Raw genomic sequence first — 23,316 nt, 5'->3', positions numbered from 1 at the left:
GTTGTGGAGTTGTGAACAAATGACTTCTCATTTTTTCCCCCAGAGGATGGGGTTCATCATTAGCAAGAATAGTAACAAAGCCTTTTTCCTAGGCAGCTGTACCTAACATTTTACACTATCTGGAGTGCCCCAGGACCTAGCTGTATTCAGGCCTATTGGGGGAAAAGCTGGCAGCTGTCTCAAAAAACAGTGGAGGTAAAATCTCAGAAATGCTCTCAAAAAATGTACTGTGAGAAATGTTCCTTCAGTTTTACCTGTAACTGAAATCACCGTCTTCAGTTACAGAAAGGTCTACGTTGGCAAATCCTTGGCCACATTGCCTGGGGCTGCTGGGTGTTCTAATTCAAAATTGTCTGCATAGCCTTTGCCTCTGCCTTACTTAAAAGGCTAGCATGTTTAGAGACAAGATGCACTATCAATAGAAGGATCCAAGCAACTCCTCAACTACCCATATGAGGGCCATATATTGTAGGAATAACAGGAAACCAAATTATCAGAAAGTTTAGGGACACCACAAATATTTAAAGGTTTGAAGCAGAGGACTAGGTTAGTGAGCCTTGGAGATTTTCTCAACTGCAAAAGAAAAAGAAAAAGAAAGATGAATTTGATGTTTTTCTTAAAAAACAAAACAAAAATAACAACCTACTGCTTTGATCATAGTTAAAGTACACTCATGATGGTCTAAATTCTACTATGCCAGAATACTGGAAAATAAGTTTACTGCCTTATTAGACATGTCAAATGATCGTATTAGTAAAACCAATGAATTTTGTTAATGAGATCTTCAAAATTATCCCTTCTTGTTCCACGCTGTTAACTGGTCCTTGTTATTGCTTGGGTTTACTTTACAGATTATATAATCTATAAATTGCATAATTAATCACTTAATATGCCACAAAAACTGGCTTCACATACCACATTAAGCTATGGGTTGCTTAATCTTGGTTTACTGACTAAGCCACACCTTTCTGGATTCTAAGTAACCACATTGGGTACACACAATATGCTAAGCCATAACCAAGTAAACTGCATTGTGATTTACCCAAAAGTAAGTCTAGGATTTTGCTGGTTCACCTAAGGGATTGAGTCTTAGATCCAGAAGCACAGTTTAAAACAACACCTGCTGGCATTCAGGTATGTCAGTTATAACTTTCATCCTTTATAGCCAGACTAACTGAAGAAGCTGCAATGCAGCAGAGCTTGAAGGCCTCCAGCTTAGGGAAGACTGATTTAGAGTAGGGTTGCTATATTGGGGTTAGGCAACCACTAGGTGGCAGCCAAAGAATTCGTTTTCTATAACTGTCTGCTGCCATCTAGTGGTAACACTGCCCTGATCACCATAACCTTAATTTAGAAGCCCTGGATGGTGCTTTCTGTAGGAAAAAAAGTAGTGTAAGATTAATGTGCACTTTAGCAGGGCCTGTACAATATTCTGAACCCTAAATCTGGGTCAGTAAAATGCTGTGGCTTAACACAATGTCATACAACATACATATTATTTTATTATTTTATATACCACGTACTTATGATTATCTATGTAAGTTGTATGACATCGTGTTAAGCCACAGCATTTTATTGACCAGATTTAGGGATTCCCAAAGAATACAGTATCACAACTAACACCAGCTCATTTTAGTCAAGTTGGTACATACAAAATGTACAGAAAGCTACTAAGATCAGAAAGGAAATACAAGAAAAAGAAAGTGACTTGAACACAAATATGAAAATGTATCCTGTGGAAAATACCTCTCTATTATGTTTCTGATTTCCCACCTGGAGACCAGACTTGTTCACTTCAAGATTCTGAAAAGGAAGCTCGCTTTCAAAGCATTCATTTATAAGGCAGGGTGGGGTACAGAGATGTCAGGATGTGGTAGGACTACCAGATCTGTGCAACAGAAAACTCAGCAACTATTAGAGGACAGCCATGAGATATATCATGCTTGATCATAATGTGATTTCCTTCTTTGTGGCTTAGCATGTTGCATAACTCAGGCCACTCATATGGGTGATTTGTAAATTATCAAATACTTTATAGCAGTGTTTTTCAACCTTAGCAATGAGTGATTTGTAAATTACAGTTTATACTTTAGACCAGTCTTTCTCAATCTTGGCAACTTGATGATGTATGGACTTCCACCCTCAGAATTCCCCAGCCAGCATACTGGCAGGGGAATTCTGAGGGTGGAAGTCCACACATAGTAAAGTTGCCAAGGTTGAGAAACACTGCTTTAGAGTGTTGTATAATTGTGATTTATTCAATAAACTATAGTTAAACAAATTATGGCTTGGTGCAATGCGTCAAATCAAGCTGCAGCTGCATATTCCACCACATTTATAAACAGGAGAACCTTTTATGCTACTATAAAGATCTACCTAAAATTTTAACTTCCTTTTTGCTGAATGATTCTTTTAGAAAAAGAAATGAACTAAAAATACTCTGTGGGTATAAAAGAAGTGGGACTGTTTAAACCGGCAACTGTCTTGTTTCCTTAAAGTGTAGAGCTAAGACTAGGCAGGCAAACTATTAAGTGGGATACACTAAATGGTTTGGTGCTTTATTGCTATTGCCTCAGTAGCCAATACTCACTTTCCGCTAAACAGCATTTGGACCCTAAGAGTACGGGCTTCTCTATCAGCTGCACACCGAAACGTTACCTCCCACTTCCAAAATAGAAAAGCTTTAATGTACATGCACAGAAGATGCTTGCATAAAGTATGAATATATTTTATAGGTAAAGGTGCTAATTTAGAAACAATTATTTCCGTTTAAATAAAAACCACCATGTTCATATCCTTGCATCAGAGGTTGGGACGCAAGTATGCAAAGGCTGAGGGTGCGCCATGATGTCACTGTATGCACGTCATCATTTTGATGCAATCTTGGTTTCTGGGGATGTAGCTGTTTTCCTGGGAATGAAGGAACCCAGCTAGGAAACTGCAGAGGTGGATTAACCTTCAGGTTGCCATTTGGCTGCTTAGGCAAAGGCATCCATAGCAAGCCAAAATGGCATCAACGTGATGACGTACACGCAGTGACATCATGATGCACCCTCTACTATGCATCCCAAGCTCAGTCACAAGGATGTGAAGTCATGGGTTTTTTATCATGAAAACATGGCACACATTTGTCCCCCCAGCCCCCGTTTTGTAGTAACCTCTGTAGTTAGGGCTTAGCAAATAAATAATCAGATCTCGGCCTCTAAAAGTTCACACAAAACTAGTCTTGAGAGAATGGGGCCAAGATAAAATCCTCTTGCTGGTTGGGAATGTCAAGCGATTTCAACATACTTGGAGGGAGGCAAGCTGGGGAAGGCTGCTGCAGGGACGCTGTGATTGTAAAAAGATGCTTTACAAAAATGGGTATATGCTCCTTCTCTGTATTAGACATCCTCCAGTTACTTTCTTAATTATCACATGGTAGCACCCTTTAATTTGAAAGAAGCTGTGAATAATTAAATTTCATTTAAGCCTGCCGTCCTGGATAAAATTTGCAGAGAAAATGTGTGAAGTGGAATGTCTCCAAGATAGCTTTGGAACACCATCTCACTCACATTTACTCTCTGGTGTCTCCTGATTAATCTGGTGTCTTAATGAAAATCGTGGGCAAGAAGGTGAAAACATTCCAGTTTGTCAAAGAATAGGTATAGATTTTATAGGTACATTATACAAAATGAAGCATTTATGATTTTTAATGCTGTGGTCATGGAAGCTTCATATTTTCTGCAGGTCAAAAGTCCCACTGACACCAGCCTGGTGGGGAATTAGGGATGTTGTTTTGGACTCCTGAATGGAAGGTGGAATAACAATCAGCTACGTTCATAAATCGGAGGGTTTGACTTTTGAGTCAAGCTGCCAAGGGTGGCACCGCTAGCCACTCCCAATATTCCTGCCAGAAATATTCCCATTAAAAGACAGAGACTCTTGTGACTTCTCTTATCTCCTCTCAGCCTCTGTTTGACTACCCAGGACCCTTGTCTGAGGAATATACCTGGCCTCGTCATCTATTTTTGTGAGAAGGCTGCCAATTGTTGGTGCCTGTGAGATTTCCTTAGAATCCCATATATGTCTCCATGATCCCACAGAGATGGGCTGCCCCATTTTATCCTATAAATTTGGCATGTGTAACTCACTTTACCTTTACCTTTCTAGTCAAAAAGTAGCATCCATCCATGATGCCCAAGGTGGGAATTCAATATGTTTGTTTGCTGTTTTCAATTCCATTGTGTAGAACCTTATTTTATTTATTTATTTGTTTATCAAATTTTATCACCGCCCATCTCCCCCCAAAGGAGGGACTCTGGGCAGTTTACAATAAAAACAAAGTTAAAATTCAATACAATTATAAATACAATAAATACAGATGTAAATAAACAATAAGAATATAAAATGTGACAAAATCTAGATGGCTGAACGTTCTCTATCAGTCCATGAGCGTAAAGGGCCATTCTAGGGTGCTAGCCATCCCCAGGAGTGGCTATTCCCCTTCCTGCTCCAGGCATCTGGCAAAACCAGGTTTTTAGTTTTTTATGGAAGTCCAGGAGCAAGGGGGCCTGTCTCACTTCCAGGGGAAGAATGTGCCAGAGGGCAGGAGCTACTGAAGAGAAGGTGCACTTCTGAGACCCCGCCAGATGGAGTTCTTTTACAGACAGGGTCCGTAACATGCCCTCTCTGCATGACTGGGTGGGATGGGTTGATGTGATGGGGATGAGATGGTCCTTCAGGTAACCTGACCCCATGCCATGTAGGGCATTAAAGGTGATAGCCAACACCTTAACTTGGACCTGGAAGCAAACTGGGACGCTTATACTGATTAATTGCTATAATAATATATTTCTTTTTAGAATTTTGTAGACTTAGCACAAGTTTGCCTAGCCATGTCCCATTCAATTCATTAAGAAAGTATGCCACTACTTTGTTTGCAAATGTTGAAGGATTTGGTGCAAGTTTACTTCATGCACTTCATTGCTGATACTCCCTTTCCTCACTTACATCTGACCAGAGTACAACATGTCCTGGCAACATATTTTTTTTCTGCTGTGCTCCCATGATATTACCTTCACTTCATTTCCGTCCATGAGTAAAATTGGCTTTAACTGTCCTTAGCTGTACCGGTGTTAAACTGTGCTTCCCTACTTGAGTCAACAGCATCTCATCACAGCTGCAAGGTCTTTACCACCCATCATGTCAGGGGTGACGTTACATGACCAGGAATAGGTGGCATCAGAGCAGAACTTATTGGCTGTTCCAGACACCCATCTCCCCTCTGGTCCCTGGTGTTGCACAATTTTTTCTTGAAGTTCTGACTAGCCCTATGGTTTTATGAGCCCCCTTGTAGCCAAGCATTCTCTTTTCTCTCTCTTATTTGAGCACTGCCTTCTGAATACAATACCGAGGAATCTGGAAGCTGGCGTTTGTTGCCTATCCATGGCAGCAGTGCTACACAACACACCCGACCTAACCACGTACACTAAGATTGAAATACCCAGAATCATGGACCTGATCACCCTCTACCTGGTATATTTGTCCATCAAACTACCTATTTTCAGTTTGATGGGCAAATATACCAACAAATCAAAGGAACACTCATGGGATTGCCACTCTCAGGACTCATAGCAGAGGCTGTCATGCAGCATCTAGAAACTGTAGCACTCGCACGCATATGACCAGAAGTATGGATCCAGTATGTGGATGACACCTTTGTCATAAAAAAGCAACAACTAAAGAAGACACATGAGAAAATCAACAACATCTTCAAAGGAATAAAATTCACAAGGAAAGAAGAAAACAACAACACGCTACCTTTCCTGGATATCAGCATCAGCAGAGGTAGTAAAGGTAAAGGTTTCCCTTGACGTAAAGTCCAGTCGTGTCCGACTCTAGGGGGCGGTGCTCATCTCCGTTTCTAAGCCTTGGAGCCGGCGTTGTCATAGACACTTCCGGGTCATGTGGCCAGCATGACTCACGGAACGCCGTTACCTTCCCGCCGAAGCGGTACCTATTGATCTACTCACATTGGCATGTTTTCGAACTGCTAGGTGTGCAGGAGCTGGGACTAGCAACGGGAGCTCACCCCGCCGCGCGGTTTCGAACCGCCGACCTTCCGATCGACAGCTCAGCGGTTTAACCCGCAGCGCCACCGCGTCCCTTATATCAGCAGAGGAAATGACGGCAAATTAGAAACACAAGTCATTCGAGAAACAACCCACACTAACCAAGTGCTCAATTACCAAAATAACCTCCCAACCTCCCACAAGAGGAGCTCTGTGAGAACATTATTCAGACAAGCGCAAACGCATTGCAGCAATCCAGGACACCAGAAAAAGGAAACAGACCGCCTATGCAACATCGTCCAGCAAAATGGGTATCCACGCAACTTTATCAAAAAGTGCCTGACCACTCAACCCACTACAGCACAACCAACACAAGCTATGAAAAGGATAACACTGCCATACATCAGAAACATCTCAGAAACTCTGTACTCTGTCTTATCTATATTCTACGTTTTGTATTTTAACTTTACTTTGAAAATTAATAAAATTCTTAAAAAAAAAAGAAATGTCCACAACCAACAGACTATTACAACCACATGGTATCACTGTAGCACATAAACCAACTAAAGCCTTCCAAAACATCTTAAGTAAACCAAAAAATCCAGTAGCCCAAAAAGAAAAAACAGGAGTCATCTACAACATACACTGCAAGGACTGTAACAGGTACTATGTAGGACAGACAGGCAGGAGACTAGCAGAGCGCATCCATGAACATCAACTAGCAGTCAGAAGACACGATGAAGACTCCTTAATCACACAACACATGGACAGACTCAACCACAGTTTCAACTGGGAAACTGTGGCATCCTCGACAAAACTAAATCCAAAAACACAAGGGAATTCCTGGAAGCCTTGCACTCAGACAAATCAGCCATTAACAGGCACACAGAGATAAACAACATTTACACACCATTCAAATGAGACAATAAAAAAACTAAAAAGGAAACAAAAAGACCAGAACACCTCCTCGCCAGGAACCCACACACAGATAAGCAGGGATTAACACCAGGATCAACACCAGGCAAACAATCAAGCAAGCAGTAAACAACAGCCTAATCAAGGAACTACCAAGGAGAAAACAACCCCACCAACATTGGCAGGGCAAGCTACTGAATATAAACAGAGAGCAAACCCCACTCCCTTCTAGCACTGAAGATGTTACCTAGTTGGGTAATGAAACGTCTGCAAGAAAACAACCAAACTCAGAGAACACCAAGGACTCCACAGGTCAACCCTGAGCTACAGATTTTCTCTTCTATTGTACTTCCGAAGTCAATTGGCTTAGCTTACATTGCATTCCCAAAGTCCCCCATTGGTGGGGGGAAAACACAAGTGCTGCCCATATTAGATCGGAGTAACTCTTGCATGTAGAAAAGGTCTGTGTTATTTGCATCAGCCAAAGGAAAAAAACGAAGAGAGAATCTCAAGAGTAATATGAACAGCTTTGAAACATTGGGTTTCCTTTTATAATATCATTCCATATAGCATTTGGAATACTTTCCTCTAGTTTGCTTTCCTTCCTTACAGTTTCCATTGTCCTTTTTGTTCGTTTGTTTAAATCTTTCAGAGTTTACAAGATAATCTCAAGGGAACCATTCTTCTACTTGGCCTCTGTCAGACAAATTTTTTCTTCTTTGAGGATCACACAAAACATTCTGTTACCACTGTGGGAGCTCTCACTGTGTTAAAACTGGATAATAAGCTGCTTGTTAAAACATGCTTCAACATACACTTTGGATAACAGACAATTATTTCTTATCCTAATCCTTGATCTTTGAAGGATGCTCTGTACTTAATTATCTGGTGATGAAATAACCAGGACAGATTTGCATAGGCATGAGATCCTGTTAATGTGATGACTGGCTTACTCATGGAGCACAAATGATGTGCTTCATCCTGTCTTGCTGATATTATTTCCTCTCAAAAGGAGTTATTCCCCACCCTCCCAACTGCTTATCACATGAGTCTTGTGGACAATCCTGGCTTCCATGTGCTGGAAAGTGGAGCATGTTTCAAAACTGTGATGTTTCAGTATTATTGTAGAACACTGCATGTTCCCAACAGGCACAGTGAAATCAACTAAGAGATTATGAAATGAATTATATCCATTCTCTGATAAAATTCGTTGTGAAATTTACTAGAGAGAGAGGGCAAAGAGGATAATGGGAGAGCAGGGTGGCCTTCAATGCCAGTTTCTTCTGTGGGTTTGGTGAGTAAATGAGTGCTTTCTTTTTAAAAACCTACACATTTGTAATAGGCTAAGGAACATGGATTCAGAATAAAACTTCTAATTAAAAGCCCTCTTTCCAAACACTACAAACCAACCACAGACCGTCCTTTGCCTTTGCTAAAAACACAGGACTTACTGTATATTCCATGGGTAAATGATCCATATTGGGCAACTTGGCCCATCTCACATATTAATTCAGTCTGGTCCAGTCTGACACTGCCCAGAAATGTTCATGGCTCAAGAGAGGCAGACAGTGTAGAGAACTGGGAAAGAAGAATTGGGATTCTTAGCAGCAGGCGGAAGAAGATGGTCTTAGCCGGAAATCACTCCATAATCTCCTGGGGAATTGTTGGTGGCAGCAGGAACAGGACATTCCTCTCGGCCATTAGTCTTCAAGATGCTTGGGACCAAGGTAAGATGGCCTACCTCTGTGGTTATCACCTCAGGAAGCATTTGTTAGAAGAGAAAATGTGGGATAAATAAAGTAGTTAAAGTATAAAGCTTCAGCAAAGGATCGTTACCTTGTCGTGGTGCTGGAGCTTGAGCACCTCAATGATGCCATGAGCTAAACCGTGAAGGGCCACCCAAGACGGGAAGGTCATGACAGAGAGGTCAGACTAAATGCGATCCCTGGGGAAGGTAATGGCAACCCACCCCAGTATTCTTGCCATGAAAACTAAATGGATCAGTACAACCAGAGATATGTCGGTATACCATCGGAAGATGAGACTCCCAGGTCAGAAGACTCATCCCTGGGGGAGCTGGGGGTGTTGACGACTGACAGGAAGCTCTGGTGTGGGCTGGTCCATGAAGTCATGAAGAGCCAGAAGTGACTTAATGAATAAACAACAACAAAGTATAAAGATTTGTTAAATTTTGAGGAGAGTGAACCAAACTTTAAAACAAGAGAAAAGTTGGAAGGATTTACATGCCATTTGTTTACCTATATGCAATTGTTAGAATGTTTTAAAGTGGATAAAAAAGAATTATAGATTTGTTAATGAAACAACTTGTTCTGAGATTCAACTTTGTACGGAAGATGAACATGTTTTTACTAAGATGTACAAGATGTTGTTATAGATGAATTTGGAAGATGAACAAGTCAAGGAATGTATGATTAAATGGGCTAAAAATTTTGGATACAGTATTATGTTGGAGCAATGGGAAAATATGTGGACTAAAGGTTTGAAATTTACGATGAATTATAACTTAAAGGAAATTTTTTATAAAATGATGTATCGTTGGTATCTAACTCCTGATAAGTTGTCAAAAATGTTTAATGGCATAACGAATGTCTGTTGGAAATCTTTGCAGGGTGAAGGAACCTTTCATCATCTTTGGTCGACCTGTGAAAAGGCTAAAAAATTTTGGGATCAGATACGTATTGTTATTCAAAAGACCCTTAGAGTGAATATACAAAAACCAACCAACCAACCAGAATTTATTTATTTATACATTTATTCACCGCCCATCTCTTCCCAAGGGGGGACTCTGGGCGGCTTACAGTAGAACTGTTCTTATTGGGTTTGATGGAGAAAAAATTGGAGAAACAAGATGGGGCTTTGCTTCTGTGTATGATCACTGCTGCCAGATTATTACACGCACAATGATGGAAAGGTCCCCAAATCCCTACAGTGGAAGGATGGATGATTAAATGAATGGACTTGGCTCAAATGGCGAAGTTAACAGCCTTAATAAGAGATCATACTGTTACTGGATTTGTCTCTTTAGGGCAACCTCTTTTTCTTGCTTGTATCAGAAAAAAATGAAGTTTTGATTGCAGGTTTTGATGATTAGATGGTGTAAGGGTTGCCTATTCTGACAGACTCAGTCTCACAAGCAGGTGCTTAGGGAAAACTGGTTTATTGAAAGAATAGTGTGCAAATACAAAGAAAGCTGAGAATGAGCAAAAGCGCGCCAAATACGACTAAAACCCCTCGCTTCAAACCCGATCCCGCCCTTGCTCCCGCTTAGCAACCACCCCCTCCCAGGTGTTGGCAACCATCACACACATCGGCCTGAGAAAGTAACCTTGAACACAGGCAATAACCCAAACATACATTCCACAGTCACAGTAAGGAGATTGCAGCCTGGCACGGCTGGAAATCTCCACTCAGCAAACGTGAAACACGGATCAGGAAAGTGACATGCGAAACGTTACGATGTATTCAGTACATTGGAACAATGAACATGACATACCGCCCCCCTTAAAGAAAAGTAAACTAAGGAGCAGGCTTGGCAGGGTAGGCAGCATGAAAACGGGCCACCAAAATAGGGGAGTGAACATTGCGGGCAGCAACCCACTCAGGGTGAGGGAAATGTTTCCACCAGACAAGGTATTGTAGGGTAGAACGAAGGCGTCGAGAATCAAGAATCTCCTGGACTTCGAAGTGCTGCTGGCCATCAATCATAATGGGAGCAGGCGGTGATGGTTGTGGGTGCCAGCGATCCGATTGATGGAAAGGCTTGAGCAAGCTGCAATGAAAAACGGGATGCAAACGTTTAGGATTATGAGGCAAATCTAACTTAAAAGTAACAGGATTAATTTTGCCCACAATAGGGAAGGGGCCCACGAACTTGGGTGCCAATTTTTTAGAGGGTTGTGGAGATTTAATAAACTTTGTGGAGAGATAAACTTTATCTCCAACTTTGAAAGGTGGCTGAGGTGCGCGTTTGGTGTCAGCATGGCGTTTGTAAGCAGCTTGGGCATCGGCAAGAGCTTGTTGGATTTTAGGCCAGGAGTCACCCAGATGCGCTGCCCAGTCTGTAGGGGACGAAGGAGGAGAGGTTGGTTGAGGCAGTTCAGGAATGGGCACAAAATCCCGACCAAAGACAGTACGAAACGGCACCTGCCCAGTGCTCTGATGTACTGCATTGTTGTAGGTGACTTCAGCAAAGGGCAGTAGATCAACCCAATTATCTTGTTGATAGTTAACAAAAGCACGCAAATATTGCTCCAGTGTGGAATTAAGCGCCTCTGTAGATCCGTCAGTCTCAGGATGCGACGCAGTGGACAGCGCTTGTTTAGTGCCCACCAATTTCATAAAAGCCCGCCAAAATTGGGAAGTAAATTGTGTGCCTCTGTCAGTCACCAAACGGGAGGGGCTCCCGTGGAGTCTGTACATGTGTACAAAGAAGAGGCGGGCTAGTTGCTGTGCTGAGGGGATGGAAGTGCATGGAATGAAATGGGCTTGTTTTGAGAAAAAGTCTTTTACAACCCAAATTACAGTCTTTCTCTGGCTTGGAGGTAAATCCACGATAAAATCCATAGAGATCTCCTCCCAGGGGTGAGAGGGAGTGGCCACTGGTTGGAGCAACCCTTGGGGCTTACCAACCTTCCGTTTAGAGCCAGCGCACACAGGGCAGGATGCAACATAGTCTTTAACATCACGCCTAAGTGTTGGCCACCAGAATTGGTGTCTCACCAAATGGAGTGTTTTCACAAACCCAAAATGCCCAGCCAGTTTGTCATCATGGGAATGGAGCAAAATGTCTTTGCGCAAAGCATCAGGCACATAGAGACAATCGTGCTTCCAAGCAAAATCGCGGTCAAAAGTAACATTGTGTAAGTTTGCTTGCAACCAAATGTCAGATTTCAATTGGGAAAGAAACTGTTGTTGCAAGTCTGAGGGAATTGGCAAGCGTCCCGAAGGGGGTGAAAGTGAAGTGTCGGTTTGCTGTGTGCGAGTCTGGCTGCGAGTCACAGCTGCCAGACTCAATTGCGGCTCCGTCCACAGTGTACCTACTACATCAGGCACAGTGCTGGAATCTTGGGGTCTGCGGGACAGTGCATCAGCCAGAAAGTTTTTCTTTCCCAGAATAAATTTTAGCTTGAAATCAAAACGGCTGAAGAATTGAGCCCATCTGATTTGCTTTGGGTTGAGCTTACGAGGTGCACTGAGCGCTTCGAGGTTCTTGTGGTCAGTCCAAACCTCGAAAGGGTGGGTAGCCCCCTCCAACAAGTGGCGCCAAGTGTCTAAAGCAGCTTTAACAGCAAAAGCCTCTTTCTCCCAAACATGCCACCGCCTTTCTGTCTCAGAGAATTTGCGGGATAGGTAAGCACAAGGCTTCAAGCATCCCGACTCATCTGCTTGTAGCAGGAGCGCTCCAATGGAGAAATCAGAGGCATCCACTTGCACCACAAATGGTTTGTTAGGATCGGGATGCTGTAGAATAGGTTCAGCCGTGAATAGCTGTTTGAGCTTCTCAAAAGCCACCTGGCACGCGGGCGTCCATTTTAGTAACGCCCCCGGGTTTTTTGCCCTCCGTGTGTCCCCCTGCCCTTTTGAATTGAGTAATTCAGTGAGGGGCAACGCTATCTCCGCGAACCCCTGGATGAACTGCCGATAGTAGTTTGCAAATCCGAGGAAACTTTGGAGCTGCCTATGCGTGCGTGGCGGCTTCCATGCCAGAATGGCTTCAATCTTAGCTGGATCCATTTCAATACCCTTGTCTGAAATTCTATAGCCCAAATAGTCAATTTGAGATTTATGAAAAGCACATTTGGACAATTTAGCATACAGTTCAGCCTTTCTCAGCTTGCTGAGCACTTGTCTGACCAGTTCTATATGTTCCTCCATGGTTTCAGTATAGATTAACACATCATCCAAATACACCAAGACCCCCTTGAATAAATGGTCATGCAAGACCTCATTGATTAATTGCATAAAGACCCCAGGCACTCCCGCCAACCCAAAAGGTAATACTTTATACTGGAAAGACCCCAGAGGGCAATTGAATGCAGTTTTCCATTCATCCCCCTCCCCAATGCGAATGCGGAAATATGCCTCTCTCAGGTCTAACTTGGAGAATATTTTCCCCCTCGCCAGATGTGCTAACATGTCTTTGATTAACGGTAACGGATATTTATTTAATATTGATACTGCATTCAGTCCACGGAAATCTGTACAGAGTCTCAAAGTTCCATCCTTCTTTGGTCTAAAGAGCACAGAAGCCCCTACTGGGGAGCTGGCTGATTCAATGAAACCTCTAGCTAGATTTTTGTCAACAAACTCCCGTAGCGTTGCCAGCTCCTTTTGGGTCATAGCATAGATTTTTGGCTTCGGCAGTTTCACATCAGGAATAAACTCTATGGCACAGTCAGTTTTTCAGTGCGGCGGCAGCCGATCAGCCTCCTTTTCGCCAAACACATCTGCAAAATCCTGGTATAGCACCGGTAGCCTGTCTAGCGGACCGTTGAGGAAATGCGGGGTTGCCACTGCCACCCTCCCCACTGTGCCGTCGTCTGTATCACCCCCCTCAGGGGCTTTGTAGAACCCATCTGCAAATGTCACAGTTCTGTGCACCCAATTTATATGGGGGGTTTGTTGGACAAACCAAGGCATTCCCAAAATGACAAACGGACCCCCCACAGGCGCCACCACAAAAGGCAGTTTCTCCCAGTGGCTGCCCACCTGCAACGCCACCAACCCTGTGGAAAGAGTCGCAGGCGACCCTCCCGCTGTAGATCCATCTAATTGTGTGAAGATCATAGGACGTTTCAAAGGGAACGTGGGTAACTCTAATGCAGCCACCATGTCAGGGTGCATTAAACACCTAGAACACCCCGAATCAATCATTGCCCACAATTCCACCGTTCAAGTGCGGGACCCCAATTTCACCTTCACTGTCAGTGTAGGGAAGTTTCCACTCACCGAAGCGTGATCGCGCCCTTCCTCTTCCACATGCCCAGTGGCGCCCTTTAAAGCAGGTGGCTGGCGTTTCCCGCCGGTTGATTAAGAACAGCCTCCTCCTCATCCCCAAAGAAAGGAACTTCTTCAGGTTCGGCCTCCGCCAGCGCCGCCTTCATCTTTCTTGGTAGAGAAGGAGATTTTCCAGATGACTTTCCCGGCCGGTCCTCGGTCTTTCCCTTCGGGCACGCCGCTGCTCGGTGCCCCTCCTTTCCGCACCGCAGACACTGGCCTCTCGCATAGCGTCGCTCCTTCTCTTCCTCCCAGGTCCATTGGCTGGATCTCCCTGGAGGAGCCGGGGTGCGGGACCCTTTACTGAATCTCCCATACCTCGCTGATCTTCGGTGGGAAAACGTCTCTAGGGCATGTTCAGCGCTGCCCGCCAGCTGAATCCAGTCATACAGGGTTTTTGGGTCCTCTCACCCCAGGGACCACTTCAGAACCTCAGTTTCCAGTCCATCCTTGAACATCTCCACCAACATGGATTGGGACCAATCCTCCACTTTCCCAGCCAGTGCTTTAAATTCCAGCACATAATCCGCCACGGATCGTGACCCTTGGTACAGTCCCTTTAATGCCCACTTCGCTCTTTCCTGAGCTAACGGGTCTTCAAAATGTTGCTGTAACGCCCACAGGAACTTCTTGAAGTCTTCTAACTCTGGAGCATCCGATTGGCACAGCTGTACATACCAATCAGCTGCCCTCCCCTTGAGCTTGGTGGCAATGGCGTTTATTTTGCCCCGCTCTGACCGGAACCCCTGTTCCCAATCCTCCATATAACTGTTAGCATTCGTTATGAAGAAGGACAATTTGGTAGGGTCCCCATCGAACTTTACCCTGAAGGGTGGGAGTCTCGCCACTTCTGGTTGCTCAGCCCTTTGCACGGCCCCTAGCGAGCGCCTCTCCGCCGGAGGGGACCTCGAAATTGTCACCATCGGGCCCCTCTCCTCTCCTCGACGCCGGGCCCTGCTTCTCCCTCTGGGGGATGGTAGGGGTGACGGTGGGGTGGAATGCCTGCGGTGGGACCTTTCCCTTCCTCTTTCAGGCGAACCCCAGCCCACTGACAATTTTTTCAGCATGAATTCGACCGAGTCTAATTTTGCCTCCAACGCCTTTATACGGTCAGGGGTGGGTGACTCCTCAGGCGCCTCTTTTCTGACCACATTAGGTGACAGCGGGTACCGCTGCTTCCAGGAGGCTTGAATCGCCCCAGTGACCGAGTCCTCGTCCCAAGTGAGGTAGTCACCGGCCGAAGTACTGGTCGTTTCTGGTACTTTTTGACGTCCCTCCTTCTCCTTTGGGTTGGGGTTGGGTTCTGCCCGACCCTCCGGAGCGTCGCTGCAGGGTACCTTCTCCGCTCTCACCACCATGGAGTCCGGTTCCCCTTCGCTCGATGCCTCGCTCTCCATCTCTTGCAATCTCAGTTCGTTCATCGCTAGCGCTCCCCTTCACAGACGAATCTGGATAGGGGCTAGCGGAATAAGTTTTTGAGATTCTCAGCTTTATGTAAGGGTTGCCTATTCTGACAGACTCAGTCTCACAAGCAGGTGCTTAGGGAAAACTGGTTTATTGAAAGAATAGTGTGCAAATACAAAGAAAGCTGAGAATGAGCAAAAGCGCGCCAAATACAAACTAAAAACCCTCGCTTCAAACCTGATCCGCCCTTGCTCCCACTTAGCAACCACCCCCTCCCAGGTGTTGGCAACCGTCACACACATCAGCCTGAGAAAGTAACCTTGAACATAGGCAATAACCCAAACATACATTCCACAGTTACAGTAAGGAGATTACAGCCTGGCACGGCTGGAAATCTCCACTCAACAACCATGAAACACGGATCAGGAAAGTGACATGCGAAACGTTACGATGTATTCAGTACATTGGAACGATGAACATGACAGATGGTTTGTTTTGATAGAAATAATGTTAATATGGATTAATTAATGGTAAGACAATATCCGTTTTAATTGTACCTATATCTGTATTAAAACGGATATTGTCTTACCATTAATTAATCCATATTAACATTATTTCTATCAAAACAAACCATCTGTCATGTTCATCGTTTTAATTGTACCTATATCTGTATTCTTCAGCAAAGGATCGTTACCTTGTCGTGGTGCTGGAGCTTGAGCACCTCAATGATGCCATGAGCTAAACCGTGAAGGGCCACCCAAGACGGGAAGGTCATGACAGAGAGGTCAGACTAAATGCGATCCCTGAGGAAGTTAATGGCAACCCACCTCAGTATTCTTGCCGTGAAAACTAAATGGATCAGTACAACCAGAGATATGTCGGTATACCATCGGAAGATGAGACCCCCAGGTCGGAAGATGGTCAAAATGCTACTGGGGAGGAACAGAGGATGAGCTCAACTAGCCCCAGACGTGATGACGCAGCTAGCTCAAAGCCGAAAGGACGGCTAGCGGCCGACGGTGCTGGTGGTGAACGGCGAATCCGATGTTCTAAGGATCAACACACCATCGGAACCTGGAATGTAAGATCTATGAGCCAGGGCAAATTGGATGTGGTTATTGGTGAGATGTCAAGATTAAAGATAGACATTTTGGGCGTCAGTGAACTGAAATGGACTGGAATGGGCCACTTCACATCAAATGACCACCAGATCTACTACTGCGGACAAGAGGACCACAGAAGAAATGGAGTAGCCTTCATAATTAATAGTAAAGTGGCTAAAGCAGTGCTCGGATACAACCCAAAAAACGACAGAATGATCTCAATTCGAATTCAGGGCAAGCCATCTAACATCACAGTGATCCAAATATACGCCCCAACCACAAATGCTGAAGAAGCTGAAGTAGAGCAGTTCTATGAGGATCTGCAGCACCTACTGGACAACACGCCTAAAAGAGATGTTATTTTCATCACAGGAGACTGGAATGCTAAGGTGGGCAGTCAAATGACACCTCGAATTACAGGTAAGTATGGCCTGGGAGAACAAAACGAAGCAGGACGCAGGCTGATAGAATTTTGCCAAGACAATTCACTCTGCATAACAAACACTCTCTTCCAACAACCTAAGAGACGGCTTTATACATGGACTTCACCAGATGGACAACACCGAAATCAGATTGATTACATCCTTTGCAGCCAAAGGTGGCGGACATCTGTACAGTCGGTAAAAACAAGGCCTGGAGCTGACTGTAGTTCAGATCACGAACTTCTTCTTGCACAATTTAGGATCAGACTAAAGAGATTAGGGAAGACCCACAGATCAGCTAGATATGAGCTCACTAATATTCCTAAGGAATATGCAGTGGAGGTGAAGAATAGATTTAAGGGACTGGACTTAGTAGATAGGGTCCCGGAAGAACTCTGGACAGAAGTTGGCAGCATTGTTCAGGAGGCGGCAACAAAATACATCCCAAAGAAAGAGAAAACCAAGAAGGCAAAATGGCTGTCTGCTGAGACACTAGAAGTAGCCCAAGAAAGAAGGAAAGCAAAAGGCAACAGTGATAGGGGGAGATATGCCCAATTAAATGCAAAATTCCAGAGGTTAGCCAGAAGAGATAAGGAATTATTTTTAAACAAGCAATGCGCAGAAGTGGAAGAAGACAATAGAATAGGAAGGACAAGAGACCTCTTCCAGAAAATTAGAAACATTGGAGGTAAATTCCAGGCAAAAATGGGTATGATCAAAAACAAAGATGGCAAGGACCTAACAGAAGAAGAAGAGATCAAGAAAAGGTGGCAAGAATATACGGAAGACCTGTATAGGAAGGATAACAATATCGGGGATAGCTTTGACAGTGTGGTCGGTGAGCTAGAGCCAGACATCCTGAAGAGTGAGGTTGAGTGGGCCTTAAGAAGCATTGCTAATAACAAGGCAACAGGAAACGACGGCATCCCAGCTGAACTGTTCAAAATCTTGCAAGATGATGCTGTCAAGGTAATGCATGCTATATGCCAGCAAATTTGGAAAACACAAGAATGGCCATCAGACTGGAAAAAATTAACTTATATCCCCATACCAAAAAAGGGAAACACTAAAGAATGTTCAAACTATCGAACAGTGGCACTCATTTCACATGCCAGTAAGGTAATGCTCAAGATCCTGCAAGGTAGACTTCAGCAGTTCATGGAGCGAGAATTGCCAGATGTACAAGCTGGGTTTAGAAAAGGCAGAGGAACTAGGGACCAAATTGCCAATATCCGCTGGATAATGGAAAAAGCCAGGGAGTTTCAGAAAAACATCTATTTCTGTTTTATTGACTATTCTAAAGCCTTTGACTGTGTGGACCATAACAAATTGTGGCAAGTCCTTAGTGGTATGGGGATACCAAGTCATCTTGTATGCCTCCTGAAGAATCTGTATAACGACCAAGTAGCAACAGTAAGAACAGACCACGGAACAACAGACTGGTTTAAGATTGGGAAAGGAGTACGGCAGGGCTGTATACTCTCACCCTACCTATTCAACTTGTATGCAGAACACATCATGCGACAAGCTGGCCTTGAGGAATCCAAGGCTGGAGTTAAAATCTCTGGAAGAAACATTAACAATCTCAGATATGCAGATGATACCACTTTGATGGCTGAAAGTGAAGAGGAACTGAGGAGCCTTATGATGAAGGTGAAAGAAGAAAGTGCAAAAGCTGGTTTGCAGCTAAACCTCAAAAAAACCAAGATTATGGCAACCAGCTTGATTGATAACTGGCAAATAGAGGGAGAAAATGTAGAAGCAGTGAAAGACTTTGTATTCCTAGGTGCAAAGATTACTGCAGATGCTGACTGCAGTCAGGAAATCAGAAGACGCTTAATCCTTGGAAGAAGAGCAATGACAAATCTCGATAAAATAGTTAAGAGCAGAGACATCACACTGACAACAAAGGCCCGCATAGTTAAAGCAATGGTGTTCCCTGTAGTAACATATGGCTGCGAGAGCTGGACCATAAGGAAGGCTGAGCGAAGGAAGATCGATGCTTTTGAACTGTGGTGTTGGAGGAAAATTCTGAGAGTGCCTTGGACTGCAAGAAGATCCAACCAGTCCATCCTCCAGGAAATCAAGCCAGACTGCTCACTTGAGGGAATGATATTAAAGGCAAAACTGAAATACTTCGGCCACATAATGAGAAGACAGGACACCCTGGAGAAGATGCTGATGCTAGGGAGAGTGGAAGGCAAAAGGAAGAGGGGCCGACCAAGGGCAAGATGGATGGATGATATTCTAGAGGTGACGGACTCGTCCCTGGGGGAGCTGGGGGTGTTGACGACCGACAGGAAGCTCTGGCGTGGGCTGGTCCATGAAGTCACGAAGAGTCGGAAGCGACTAAACGAATAAACAACAACAATATCTGTATTGGAAGTAGTCGGGAGCCACCTTCTGTTTCTATTTTCTATCTACAGTATTTTCACTTTTATAGTTCTTGTTCTTTTTCTTTTAGTTCTATCTTCTATTTTTACTGTACTCTTTGTTTTTGTATTTTTAACTATACTTTGAGATATAATAAAGTTCTTATTAAAAACAACAACTGCAGAACACAACCATAAATCAGGCCAAGGACTGATGTTTTCCTGCTGGCTTCTGGGGACTTAATGGGGGCCTCCACCTCTGCAGGATGCCTTTGCTGCACCTCTCATTGGCTACTTTCTCACACTGCATCCAAGCCTTGCTGCTGCATGGTAGGGAGTAAGGAACAGGAGCATGGGACAACCCTTGAATAATAGTACCTGTCTTGGAGTATTCTTTTCCAATTTGGAACCATATCCTACCCTACCTTACCCTACCCTACTCTATTTATTTTATATATTCTATACATCAAATATATCCCTATTCTCTTCTAAGTCATGATTAGCATCATGCAAATTCTTCCCTAAGTAGTTGAGGGGCCCTTATGGGATATTTACAAGCTGTTGTGGTTTACATAGTCAAATGCCTTAGGGTAGTCATTTCTGAACTCCCTCCCTTTTCCCTTATCCACTGGATGTTAGCAATGTGATCACTTCTGGATTCAGCTTTTTTCTTTTTCTTTCTGGATTTGAGGAATCGGGACTTTAGTTCCATGTCTGTCATTTTGATGTTTTCTTCCTTCTTTAGCTGGTATGGGAATCTGTATATTGTTTTCATCACAAAGTTCTCCCATTTAAACAGGATACTGTTTTACCCCCTCCCCACTTGCAAGAACCTCAAAGCACTATTATACAAACTAAATTCCTAAAAGTTAAATTGCTTCTCAAGTTACATATTATCTAATTCCCAGTATAAGTCTCCAGATCTATTTAATCTGGTAGAAGGGTGCCAAAATAATGACATGTGATGATTTTAGCAAATCCTTGAAGGCAGGTATGATTCTAGGTAGATTTGTAGGAAAATATGGCCAGTGCTTTTCTCAGCCCCTGCTTAGAGAGTGTGACTGCTGCAGGAACTCTGCCAATTTTCTAGGCAATTTCTGTATCTCCTTTCTTGAAACAGCTACTTCTGCTTTTGACAAAGGATGCCTGAAACCAAAGGAGGTGCAAGTCATCCTGGGTGAATTCTTCCCCATACTTTTGCATTGCCCAAAAAGAAAGGCATCAGAGTTCTGCTCATTTCCTACAGAATTTTATAGACATAACTAGTAATTTTCTGAAAAGAAATTACACACTGAGAACAGTAACAAATATTTTATTTTATTTTATTTATTTATTTTTCAAATTTCTATCACTGCCCATCTCTCCCAAAAAGGGGACTCTGGGCGGTTATCTAGAGATCTAGTATGGAAAAAACTACATGCAGAAAAAAGAAAATCTAAATTAAATTAAAAAACCCTGAGAAAACAAAATAAAACAAAGCACAGACATACACACCTTAATGTTTCAATAAATGAAGTGTTTTAGCTAAATGTTTGCAGCTCCACTATTTCATAAACTCCCATTCTGCTTTGTACAGTATTAACTTCCAGGGAGAAATCAAAGAGTTTCAGATTCCAGAGCTGAGGCTTTCCCAATGGGACTAAAAACCAGCACTTCTGCTTTTCCAGATGTTTAATTTTATTTTCATGCAATAAAATATCATCATCATCATCATCATCATCATCATCATCATCATCATCATCATCATCATCTTAAAGTCCATTTTTTTGCACCAGGCACGTTTCCCTTTTACTACTACTTAACAGTTTCTGGCTTAGTGTTATATTATTTTGGTTACAGCATTTTACCTTTGTTCAGGCTTGTCACTAAGAGTCAATAATGATTTGATGGCACATAATCAATAAAAAAAATCCAGGTATGTTTCCAAGTAGTATTTTGTCTGAACTCTTTTTATTCCTCAATCACCCCCCTTTACATTTCTTCCCTTGAGTTTATCTTTTTCTTCTTTTAAAAGTAGCTATTAGGTGTTTTAGTAGAGAGGGAAGGAGCTACAAAGCCATGTCAATCAGAAGTGATATATCTTCCTCCTCCCCTTCTCCTCCTCCTAACTTGTATTGTCTCTTTTTATTTTTTGTTTTTTCTTTTCTTTTAATTAGTAAGGGCATGCATTTTTACTTAATTTGCACTTAGACACTTACGAAATATTATTGTGCAATGTTGGAAATAATTTTGTGTAGTATAAAATATTGCTATCTTATTGGCATACAACTATGGGCCGACAGAATATATTTAAATGGATTTAGTTAGTCTTAATGTGAAAGTGTTAAGGAAATCTATGAAGGATCATGCAGTTTTAACCCATTTTAAATCCTTAAAAGCTGATGGTGCTTTTTTACAAGACACTCGCTTAATTGAAAAAGATTAACATATTTTGCTTAAAGATTTGGCTGGTCTGGTTTATATGATCGATGCTTCAGCCATGGTGAAAGGGGTAGCCATTTTGATTCATAAGCATCTTTATTTCAGGTTGAATAGGTTACAGCTGATATTAACAGCCATTTTAAAAAAGTGGGCCTTTTAAGGCTCTAATATTAATGATCAATGTTTATGGATCTAATTTAAACTCTCCTGCTAAGTTTCATGTTTTCATTATTTAGATTATGTATCCTATGATTATATTATTATGAAGAAAGGCTGAAATTAGATTTCAGATCCTGAATTAACTCAGAATACTTTCACCAGCAAAAACTAATCATTAGACTGAAATATAATTTGAGCATACAGTACATGAAGGAATTCATTTGATTGAACCTTGGCATTTGTTACATCCTAAACAATGGGATTATACTTTTTACTCAGGTGTGCATCAACATTTTTTTAGACTTTCTGGTCTCCTCAACATTATTTCAACATATTAAAACATGTATAATTGACATCTCTTATATATTAGAGATGGCAGTTATGCTTGGAATGGTCAGCGGTAAAAGGAAACAGGGCCGCCAAAAAACACCATCAAAGCCAACACCAGAGCATAACACAACTAAAGGAAGCTCGGAAGATCGGAAAATGTGGAGAGAGCTGGTCCACAGAATCGCCAAGAATCGGACACAATTGAACGGATAGCATCATTACCAACATATATTAGATCACAGCCCAATCATTTTAAATTTACAACTTCAGTAGCTCGCTGTGCCATCTGGGAATTGGTATTTTAATGTCTCTCTAATGAATGATAATTAATTTATAATTTATAATTGCAGTACTTGGAATTAAATCCAGGAATGACTAGCTCAGTCTTTGAATGGGAACCTTTGAATGCTTGTATGTGTGGTCAATCATACTGAATATGCACTAAATAAGAAGAAACTTCAAAATATGTATAAGACTAATAAATAAATCAGCATTCTTTGGATACAGATGGTGAAATATCCCACTACCAATCTATATAGGGAGATACAACAAACTAAATAGAGCTGAATAATATTTTATTCCAGGGAACTGAATTTGTGTAAACATGCTTATGTCAAAAATACTGAGAAAATGATGTGAGATCTGGCAAATTGAAGTGGAAAAATATTTTTTTTAAAAATTACAGCCATTAATGGTAAGAATAAGATAAATAGTCATCATTTTCAATTTTTAAAAATTACATGGATCTATAGAGTAAACTTTAGATGAGATATACAGTAGAGGAATTTAGTCACTTCCTTTAACTATGGATAAAATCAAAAAAGTGATTTTGACTATGAATAATGTTAAAGTACCAGATGTCATGACCTCGTTGCAAGGCACAAAGAGCCTCACAACGTGGATCATGATCATTAAGAAATAGAGGAAGGAGATAATCAAACTAGGGATTAACACAAGCACCCAAAAGCACCCACACCCATGGACCCATAGGCAGCTGAAAAGAAGGACGTCAGAAGAACGGAGATAAGCCGCACCTGGTGCCCCGGAGGGCACAACCGACGCTGGGAGACAAAGGAAGGCACCGGGAAAACGCCCAGACGGCCATCAAGGGTCCCATCAA

Source organism: Candoia aspera, chromosome 2, assembly GCF_035149785.1.
Source record: "Candoia aspera isolate rCanAsp1 chromosome 2, rCanAsp1.hap2, whole genome shotgun sequence".
In the NCBI taxonomy this organism is placed as follows: domain Eukaryota; kingdom Metazoa; phylum Chordata; class Lepidosauria; order Squamata; family Boidae; genus Candoia; species Candoia aspera.
Note: the sequence above shows the minus strand (reverse complement) of the source record.